The sequence below is a fragment of the Bubalus kerabau genome, chromosome 3, assembly GCF_029407905.1.
Source record: "Bubalus kerabau isolate K-KA32 ecotype Philippines breed swamp buffalo chromosome 3, PCC_UOA_SB_1v2, whole genome shotgun sequence".
Classification (NCBI taxonomy): domain Eukaryota; kingdom Metazoa; phylum Chordata; class Mammalia; order Artiodactyla; family Bovidae; genus Bubalus; species Bubalus kerabau.
Window position 1 is genome coordinate 22,703,923 of NC_073626.1, and position 11,482 is coordinate 22,715,404.

At 38.0% G+C, this 11,482-nt stretch overlaps 1 pseudogene; it reads right to left on the minus strand.

The window, feature by feature from the left end:
• Positions 1 to 9,998: 9,998 nt before the first annotated feature.
• On the minus strand, positions 9,999 to 10,979 carry LOC129647476 (olfactory receptor 2B11-like; annotated as a pseudogene).
• Positions 10,980 to 11,482: the final 503 nt, after the last annotated feature.

Sequence of the window (11,482 nt, forward strand, 5' to 3'; positions counted from 1 at the left end):
GAGAGAGACATGGGGAGGCCAGTCTTTTGAGGAACTGATCCCAATTCTTTATTTTCCATGGTCTACTTTTATACACTGAGATGTTATGCAAAAGTCACGTGGGGTCAGCAGTCCTGACTTTTATCAAAGTCAGGTGCTTCATACAAATGTATACAGAGGTCTTAGGGGTGTTACATCATCTTCTGGCCAGGGGGCCTGCTGACAATTTATGACCCTCTCCTTGTGACAGTGGTCAGTCAACCAGGACACTTATTTCTCCAGGGGTGATTATTCTTAAAACAGATGCCACCCAAATAAAGTTACATTCCTATAGGGTGAGGGTGTAGTGGATTTTAGTTAAGGAAAGAATTTACTTAGCCTAAGGTCTAACATGATTTATATCAAAGGTTAATACTTATTTCTTCTATATATTCATTAATGTGTGTAAGGGCAGGGGATATGGAGACTTAGCAACAAACATTGGCTCAACAAATGAAAAACCCTTCACCAATACAATTTCTAATCAGCCCATTATACTTACACTAATAGCTTTCTAACTTTTCTAAGGAACCTGTTTTTAGAAGGTTTAAAGCATCTCATGCCTCTCATGGTTGGGAGGCTGTGAGCAATAACATGTGGCCAGACAAGCCTGTCAGGCAGGCTAGAGAACCTTCAGAGGAGTTTGTAGGTTGAAACACTCCTATCACGCCCAGGAATTATTATTAACTGGAGCTCTAAGTTAACTCCTTCTCCGAAAGAGGTGGTGGGGGACAGCCCCCCGTAAAGCCAGAGGCGTAGGGGAGAGCACAAAGTAGTAAAGTAGGCAGGCTCTGGTTATGGGGGTAGATACTTGAGGATTTCCAGGGGGACTCCTTAGGCTCGATCCCGCCTTTGCGTATGTCAAGCCTCTTTCCTCATGACCTTTGCCATGGGCGGAGTGCCTCACGCCGGCCCCCAACACTTTGGTTTCTGCTTGCGTGGAATATCTTTTTCTATTCCTTCACCTTAAGCCTATGTGTGTCTATAGTGTAAGTCCTGATAGTCGTCCTTTCTTTATCTTTTGTGAATCTACATTAAGTTTTTGCTTTGTGGTTACCATGAGGATTACATAAAATATTGTATAGATTAAACAGTCCCTATTAATCAGAAAGCAGCTTAACTTTGATCAGTTAAACTAGCTCTACAATTTTATTCTCTTTTATATTTTTGGTGTCATAATTTCTTTTTATATTGTGTATTAACTGACAAATTTTAGTAGCTATAGTTATTTTGAATATCTTTTCTTTTGGCTTTTTTTCTGTATTTAAGTGTATTTAACACACCATCTCCTTACAGTTTTAGAATTTTCCACATCTGTGTGTGTTTAATTTTTACCAATGTGTCCCATGATTTAATGTCAGTTTTTATCATAAATTTATTTTAGCTTGAAGAACTCTTTGCATCATTTCTTGAAAGTCAGATCTAGTAGCGAAGAACTTCCATTTTTTTTAAATCGAGAAAAAGCTTTATCTCTTTTTCTTATTTACTTTGTCAGATAGAGTATTCATTGTAGACATTTTTTTTTCTTTCATCACCTTGAATATATCTTTCTACTATCTCCTGGCCCATAGGGTTTCTGCTAGGAAATTGGCTAATGGCCTAATGGGAATTCACTTGTAGACTACATTCTTTTTTCTCTGGCCAGTTTTAAGAGTCTCTGTCTTTAATTTTGGACAGTTTTATTAAAATGTGTCTTAAAGAAGGCCTTTTGCATTGAGATAAGGAGGCGATTGATTAATTTATGAACTTAGACTAGTCTCTCCACCGGTTCAAGAAGGTCTCAGATGTTCCTTTAAACAAACTTTCTGCTTCCTTTTTCCTCCTTGTGAAATTCTGATTAATATTTTCTCTCTAGAAGAAATCCCATATATCATGCAGCCTTTCTTTTCTCTTTTTCATTCTTTTTATTTTGTTCTTCTCTGATTCAGTTATTTCAAAGTCTTGTCTGCTAGCTTTCTTATTCTGTGTCTCATATGTTCTATTCTGTAGATGCTCTGTTTAGCATTTTTTAATTTCATTCATTGAACTTTTCAGCTCCAGAATTTCGTTTAGTTTACTTTATGCACTCTTTCTCTTTGCTAAATTTCTCATTTTGTTCATGTATTTTTCTGATTTAGTTGAACTATCTTTGAGGCTCATTGAGTTACCTCAAAATAGTTTTGAATTCTTTATCAGTTAGATAGCTATATTCCTTACCTTGGAGCTAGGTTGTTGAGGATTATTTCTATTTTTTGGTGATATGTTTTTTTCATTCTTCATGTTTCCTGTAGTTTTGCACTGATGCTTTTAGCAGACACTTCCTCAAATCTTTCCTAGTTGGCTTCAGATGGGGTATACTTTTACTGAATTCTTTTATATCTGGGGTTTTCTCTGCCTTTATATTGGATATACCCATAACACACCCTTTATATTGGATATACCCATAACACACCCTGTATTTGTAAATATGTATGCCTTCTCTGGTTCTTTCAATTCACCAGGCTGGCTGCTGGAAACATTTGTTTTCCAGAGGGGGCCCTATAGCTCAATTTTGAGGTTTCTCCTTTGCCCACAGGTCCTTGTTTGTTTTTCTGATGGCATTCCCTTTAAAAGATATGCTCTCACTTTCAGATTTGGCAGTGTACAAAGAGGCAGCTGAAGCACTGGAAGAGGAATGGGTTTAGCACTTGGGACAGTGGGGGTGCTTAGAGACCTGCGGGAGATTTTGGAATGAATTCCTCTCAGGGGTTCATGGGCAGACTTCCTACTGAAGTCCTGAGCCCAGTCAACTGAAACCATGCCTCTTTTCATTTTTATCTGCTTCTTTCCAAATATCTCACTTGCCTATGGACATGGAGGTCCCACTTACTACTCTTGGTGCTGCTGGAGAGAAATAGGTTTCTCTAACAGCATCCTGCACAACTGGTGTAGCTGAGCACTGAAAACTGCTCTTCTATTTCACCATGGGATAGATCACTGTGGGATGCAGTTCAACTGTGACACCTTGGGGGATGAGTAGTCTGTGAAAGCTCTTTGTCTCCTCTCCACTATGTTCAGATTCTCTCTCTTTCTCTTTCTTTTGCTTCATGGTATGCTGGATTCTCCCCCTGAGAAGGTTGAGCTGCAGCAAACTTTCTCTCACCTGTTGGTATCTACCCTGGTCAGCAGTCTCCATATTTCACTCCAACACTGTTGAAGGGATTGGGGTAGATTGACTGGCTCTGCTGGTCCCACAGACCATACAGAGGTCTGTCTGCCTATTATTGGATGCACTCATGGGTGAAACTTCTCCTGGGTCCCTTGGTGTTTAGTGCTGGATCCCACAAATCCCAGAGGCACTTTTGCTCATGGTTGGAAGTCCAATTAGTTTTTTCAAAGTTGAGGGGAAGAACAACATCTTACATTGTCATGATGCTAAAATCACTCCTAATCACTTATTTTAAATTATTATACATACTATAATATGTAATGTTTGGCCCAATAATTGTTCTTGTGCAAATGGAATGTATTAAATAGAAAGTAATCAACATTAACATATTTATTAATTTATAAACAAACAACACAAGAACTGTATACTAAGAGATATATTGATGTATCTAGACCAGCTGTGAAAACAATTTATTCATCATCCTATTAATGTCCTTTCTCCAAAGTGTCATTTATAAACTCAGATTCAGTCAGTAGTTTGTACTGTCTCCTTCAAGGTAGTTTCCTGTGAAATTCTTAGAAATATGCCTAGATTATTTGTTTCACTCAAGAATTTCCAATCTGAGATAATGAATCCTCTGAGATTAGAAAGAGCTGAGGTCCCCATGGTGCACTTAACTCTACTGTTTGCTAAATGGGAGGATATTGGGATAAGGGCAAGAAATTTCAGAAGCTAATTTTAGAGTGGTTTCCTTGCCAAAGCTTTTTATACTCCCTCTTCTCATTGCCAGCTTGGCCTCCAACCTCTCCTCACTATGCCAAAATAGGCAACACATTGCATCTACATAAAGAACCTTAAATCTGAGACTTAAAGTTGTTTTCCATTAGTACTATTATTTCACTGTAGAGTGCTTTCCTTGAAGAGAATCAGAAACTCAGAGTTAGAAGTATGTGCAAAATCTACTATTGTCCAACTGTTGCTTCCCAGTATTAATTCTTTTTAAAATATTTATCATATAATATACCAATATATTATATGCTTAAAATTTTTATAAAATGTTATAATATTATGTTAAGTTGGGATGGATTGAATTTTGAAAGAAACATTTATGGAACCCAAAAGATGCTATATGAATATCGTATGTTAAAAAAAACACAAAAAAACAGAAAAGGAAATCTTACAAAATTAAAAGCTCTTCATCCCTTTAGTCAAGGTCTCTTTCATAAGCATGTTTATTCTGTCTTGTAGCAATTGAAGTCCATTTCTTCTTGTAGATAATAAAATATTTACTTATATCTTAGAATTTGACTTTAGTTTTTCTAGAATTTTTTTTAAAACTTCTATTCCAAAAGTTACTCTTCTTGATATTAAATTTGATTAAAGCAATACCTCCTGCTTAGTCCTCTAGACTTAAAACATCATCATTATCTTTGGCTTATCTCTTCCCAAGAGAAACCACATTCAAGAAATTTCTAAGTCGGACTCCTACAGCAATATTTCACACTTTTTTCTTCTTTTATGTTTTAATACTCTTATCCTACTCAGGGAACTTGTCACTTGTTGCATAAATTGATACAATATCTTTATTAGTCAAGTTTCTAGTGTCTCCTATTCTAAACCATTGTTCGCTTTGCTAAATGTAGTCTTATTAAATGGAGAAGGCAATGGCACCCCACTCCAGCACTCTTGCCTGGAAAATCCCATGGACAGAGGAGCCTGGTAGGCTGCAGTCCGTGGGGTCGCTAAGAGTCGGACACAACAGAGCGACTTCACTTTCACTTTTCACTTTTGTGCATTGGAGAAGGAAATGGCAACCCACTCCAGTGTTCTTGCCTGGAGAATCCCAGGATGGGGGAGCCTTGTGGGCTGCCGTCTATGGGGTCTCACAGAGTCAGACACGACCGAAGCGATTTAGCAGCAGCAGCAGCAGCAGCAGAGTATGTGCCCAGGAGTGGAATTTCTGAATGATTAAGTCCGTTCTGTTTTTGGTTTAATGAACCTCTATACTGTTCTCCACAGTGGCTGTACCAATTTGCATTCCCACCAAGACTGTAGGAGAGTTCCCTTTTCACCACAACTTCTCCAGCATTTATCATTTGTAGACTTTTTGATGATGACCATTCTGAAGGTGTGAGGTGATATCACTTGTAGTTTTGATTTCCATTTCTGTAATGTTTAGCTATGGTGAGCATCTCGTCATGTGCTTTTGGTCATCTGTTTGTCTTCTTTGGAGAAATGTCTATTTAAATCTTCCATCCATTTTTTTGATTTTTTTTTTTAATACTGAACCGATATTGAACAAGATTAATCTCAGTCTTATCATTTGCAAATATTTTCTCCCCTTCTGTGGGTTGTCTTTTCATTTTGTTTATGGTTTCCATTGCTGTTCAAAAGATTTTAAGTTTAATTAGGTCCTATTTGTTAATTTCTGTTTTTATTTTCATTGACCTAGGAGATAGGTCCAAAAAAAATATTGCTGTAATTTATGTCAAAGGGTGTTCTGCCTATGTTTTTCTCTAAGAATTTTATAGTGTCTGGCCTTACATTTAGGTCTTTAATCCATTTTGATTTTGTTTTTGTGTATAATGTTAGAGAATGGTCTGATCATTCCTTTACATGTAACTGTCCAGTTTTCCTAGCACCACTTATTGAAGAGACTATCTTTTCTGCATTGTATACCTTTGCCTCCTTTGTTGTAGATTAACTGACCATAGCTGCATGATCTTACTTCTGGACTTTCGTCCTGTCCCATTGATCTATATATCTGTATTTGTGCCAGCACCATATTGTTTTGATGACTATAGCTTTATACTATGGGCTTCCCTGGTGGCTCAGACAGTAAGAATCTGCCTGCAATAGTCTAAAGTAAGGGAGCCAGATTCATCCAGCTCCATTTTTCTTTCTTAAGATTGTTTTGGCTCTTTGGGGGTCTGTTGTGTTTCCATACAAATTTTAAGATTTTTTTTTCCTCCCTAGATCTGCAAAGAAAATAGTTATGAGCTCTTAAACATTTTTTGATTATAAAGTTCCCTCAGTCAATGATATATTCATACATATTTATACTAAATATTCAATTTTTTTTAATCATCTGTTCCTAGAAAAACCCTCTAATTCTTCCTCTTCGTTTGGAATTAGATTAGTATTCTTCCTTTGTTTCAGATTCACATTTATTTTAAAGAAACTTATTGAGGTATGCTGCTAAGTCACTTCAGTCATGTCCGACTCCGTGCAACCCCATAGATGGCAGCCCACCAGGCTCTGCTGTCCCTGAGATTCTCCAGGCAAGAACACTGGCGTGGGTTGCCATTTCCTTCTCCAATGCATGAAAGTGAAAAGGGAAAGTGAAGTTGCTCAGTTGTGTCTGACTCTTAGCGACCCCGTGGACTGTAGCCTACCAGGCTCCTCCATCCATGGGATTTTCCAGGCAAGAGTACTGGAGTGCGTTGCCATTGAGGTATACTTAGTATGCAAAAAGCTGCATATATTTAATGATACATTGTGGTGAGTTTAGACCTGTCTATACCTATGATACTCTTTCTACAAAAAGTATAGTAAAATGTTCATCATCTCCAAAAGACTTCTTGTGCTCCTTGCTGTTTTTGGATTAGAGTATGGTCATGAGATTGTGTGTTTAAAATGAAAGAGGGTAAGAATCCCATCAGATCAGATCAGATCAGTCACTCAGTCGTGTCTGACTCCTTGCGACCCCATGAATCGCAGCATGCCAGGCCTCTCTGTCCATCACCAACTCCCAGAGTTCACTGAGATTCATGTCCATTGAGTCAGCGATGCCATCCAGCCATCTCATCCTCTGTCGTCCCCTTCTCCTCCCACTCCCAATCCCTCCCAGCATCAAAGTCTTTTCCAATGAGTCAACTCTTCGCATGAGGTGGCCAAAGTACTGGAGTTTCAGCTTCAGCATCATTCCTTCCAAAGAAATCCCAGGGCTGATCTCCTTCAGAATGGACTGGTTGGATCTCCTTGCAGTCCAAGGGACTCTCAAGAGTCTTCTCCTACATCACAGTTCAAAAGCATCAATTCTTCGGCGCTCAGCTTTCTTCACAGTCCATCTCTCACATCCATACATGACCACAGGAAAAACCCTAGCCTTGACTAGACGAACCTTTGTTGGCAAAATAATGTCTCTGCTTTTGAATATGCTCTCTAGGTTGGTCATATATTTCCTTCCAAGGAGTAAGCGTCTTTTAATTTCATGGCTTCAGTCACCATCTGCAGTGATTTTGGAGCCCAGAAAAATAAAGTCTGACACTGTTTCCATTGTTTCCCATCTATTTCCCATGAAGTGGTGGGAACAGATGCCATGATCTTCGTTTTCTGAATGTTGAGCTTTAAGCCAACTTTTTCACTCTCCACTTTCACTTTCATCAAGAGGCTTTTGAGTTCCTCTTCACTTTCTGCCATAAGGGTGGTGTCATCTGCCTGAAGGTATATTTTAGCACTATTGAATTCTGTGTGGAAGACATTCACAATTCTGAAATGTGTTATCTTATAGGCCTGGAAAGTAACAGATGATTTAAGGAAGCAGTCTTAACAGCTCTATAAACTTTCAACACAACTCTTGTTGGGTTTTGCCCTCCACTCTAAAAATTACCATTTTTCTGTAAGTAAGACTGTTAGACAAAAGACATCTTTAATAAGAATGATCAGAGATGTTATTTGACATCACAAAATTTTTGTTTTCATTGCTCTGTGTATGTGAACTTTAGAAACATTTTTTGGCAATTGGCCACCCATCAGCCAAATTTTAAAGTTATTTAGAACTTTTTCCAATATAAATATACCAAAGTCCATTTGTCTCAAGAACTGGACTTAGCACCAGATGATCTGCTTTGTTTAAAAATGTCGGTCTGGGATTCAGTAGCTAAGACTCCACACTCTTAATGCAAGGGGCTCAGGTTTGATCTCTGGTCAGGGAACTAGATCCTACATTATGCAACAAAGATCAAATATCCTGCGTGCCACAACTAAGACCAGGCACAGCTAAATAAATAAGTAAAATATAAATATTTTTAAAAAGTACATCTGGGTTGCAGTTGATTCTTGTTCAGGATAACATGTGAATTCTCATCCAATAATTTCCATAAATCTTGATTATATCAGAAGATATTCCAGACAAGTCCAAATGACTCTTGTTCATACCTGTTAATTTTTCACTATACAACATTATGTTGATTTCTCACCATATTAATTCAATACCAGATAACTATAAAATCTTTAATTTGCTTTCAGAAATGTAACTTTATGACAAAGTTTTCTGTTAAGTGTGGATCTTTGCACTAAGTTTAACCCTTTCAACATTTGGTGATACATATTCTAAGCATCAAAAATATACTAATATTGTTGAAGTAATCAAGTTGTTTTCCATTCTAGAAATACAAATTATTTCTTTTTCATACTGGTTCTTGCAGTTTCAAAAGGCATTCCTGGCTGTTACCATTATGCATGAATATGTTTCCACATTGTGATTCAACATTAATATCATTACATTTTTCTCTCACTAACGTGGAAGCCTCATGCTTATGACATTTAAAAGGAACATTAAGAAACTTATCCACATGTCTTATCCATGTATTTTATTTAATATTTAATGATACATTCTTTAGTTAAAAATACAGAACACTGCACACTTTTATTAAACAAGAGTGATAAAGTATTTTTTAATTAGTGAAATATTGAGATATAGTTGATATACAATATTATATAAGTTATAGGTGTTCAACACAGTGATTCACAATTTTTAAAGAGTATACTCTATTTATACTTATAAAATATTGATATATATCTTGTGTTGTACAATAGACAATATGTTTTTAATTAAGTTCAGTTCAGTTCAGTCACTCAGTCGTGTCTGACTCTTTGCATGCAGCACGCCAGACAGGATGATCTCTGTTCATTTCCAAGGCAAATCATTCAATAGTACAGTAATCCAAGTCTATGCCCCAACCAGTAATGCTGAAGAAGTTGAAGTTAAATGGTTATATGAAGACCTACAAGACCTTTTAATTAAGTAGTAACATCTAAATAGGGCTTCCCAGGTGATGCAGTTGGTAAAGAATCCACCTGCCAGTGCAGGAGACACTGGGAGGTCGGTTTGATCCCTGGGTCAGGAAGATCCCTGGAGTAGGAAATGGCCACTCACTCCAGTATTCTTGCCTAGAAAATCCCATGGACAGAGGAGCGTGTTGTTCTACAGTCCATAGAGGCACAAAAAGTCAGACATGACTGAGCATACACAATAAGAAAAAAAGCAAAAAAGCAACAAAGCATCTAGATAAATGGAGGTTGATAAACTTATGAGACTAATTAATGGTTGGCCTAGGTGTAGAGTACCTCACCCTGAATCCACAATGGCACCATGCTGCCTGCTTACTCTGGCCAATCTTTCGGAGAGGATGAAATGTTTCTTAGGTGAAATGGTCATAGGAAGTCCACTGATGGTTGTCATCATGATTAGCTTGAACTAATGCTTTTATGTTATAATTTATATCATTATTAGTATCTTTTATTTTTGCTACTTAACAGTTATAATTTCAGTATGGAATGAAACTATTTTTTTATATTTTCCACAAACAAGGTGCAATTGCTGTGCTGTGCTGTGCTTAGTTGCTCAGTTGTGTCCAGCTCTTTGTGATCCCATGGACTGTAGCCATTACTGGTACATACTAGCCAAGTATCACCGTTGCCTAACACCATAAAGAATATGAGAAACATAATGTTCTTTGCAAGAATATTTAACATGATCTGGTGAAACAGGAGACAAGAATGAGTTATTAAAGAAAGCTCTATAAATCTACTAAATGATTAAATAATTTCATTTGATGTCTACCAACTATCACTTGGAAATGAAAATGCTCCTCATCAGATTGCCCAGTGCCCCCTTTACATCCTTATTGCTCAGAGTGTAGATGAAAGGGTTGCGTGCAGGAGTCACCACTCATAGAAGAGAGCCATGAACTTGGGTTGGTCTCTTTGAGAAGGAGGAGGGGGGCTGAAGGTACATGCTGATACCTGGACCATAAAATAAGAATACTACTACGAGATGGGAAGAACATGTCCCAAAGGCTTTTTTCCTTCCCTCTGAAGATTTAATCTTAAATACAGCATGTCTGATACAAGCATAGGAAACAAGAATTAAGCATAGCGGTACAACATGTTGATATATGGCAAAACCAATACAATATTGTAAAGTTAAAAAAAAAAGTACATACCACAGAGAGTGTGAGCTCATTAGCACCCTTTTCACCACAGGCAGTCTTTATCAGAACAGGAATCTCACACAGCAAGTGATCCAGGGTATTGCGAACACACAGTGGTAACTGTAAAGTGACAGTGGCCTCTGAGACAGCATAGGTCATTCCACTCAGCCACACGGTGGCCACTAATAAGATACAGATGCGCTGATTCATGATGAGGGTGTAGTGTAGAGGCTTGCAGATGGCCACGTAGTGATCAAAAGACATAACAGCCAAAAGCAGACATTCTGTGCTCCCCCCATTATGTGGAAGAAATAAAGCTGAACTGCACACCCCATATAGCTGATTGTCTTCTTAGATGTTCCCAGGTTAAAGAGCATCTGAGGGACAATGCTTGTGGTGTAGCACATGTCCAAAAAGGAGAGGTAGGTGAGGAAGAAATACATGGGGCTGTGCAGATGGGGGTCTAACTTGGACACCAGAATGATGGCTATGTTTCCCATCATGGCCATGGGGTACGTTATAAGCAGAGTAATGAATAGAGGAAGCTCTAGCCAAGGACGGTCAGTAAAGCCTAGTAGAATAAACTCTTCAGGATGGCTTTTGTTAATTAGTTCCATTATCTTCAATTTGTTTCACCTATAGCAGGGAAGTGGCAGGGAAGGTAGACAGGTTTTGAGAAATGACAAAACACAATTATGCAGTGTGTGCAATTAGGCATCCAGTCATAAGAGATTGGGTATAGTAACTGGGTGGGGGAGGGAAGGAGGAGGATAATGAGAAGAATGTGACACCATGTGACTTAAATTTCTTTTCATGAGTTTACAAAATAAAGGTAACTACTTTAAGTAATCTAACCTTTTTGAAATTGAATTCTGTTTTATGTATAATCAAGATGGGGCTTCTCAATGGCACAGTGGTAAAGAATCTGCCTGCAATATAGGAGACATGGATTCAGTCTCTGGATCAAGAAGATCCCCTGGAGAAGGAAACAGCAAACCACTCCAGTATTCTTTCCTGGGAAATCCCATGGACAGAAGAGCCTGGTGGGCTTCAGTCCATGGGGTTGCAAAAGAATTGGACATGACTTAGAGACTCAACAGCAACAAAATGATAAAGATGA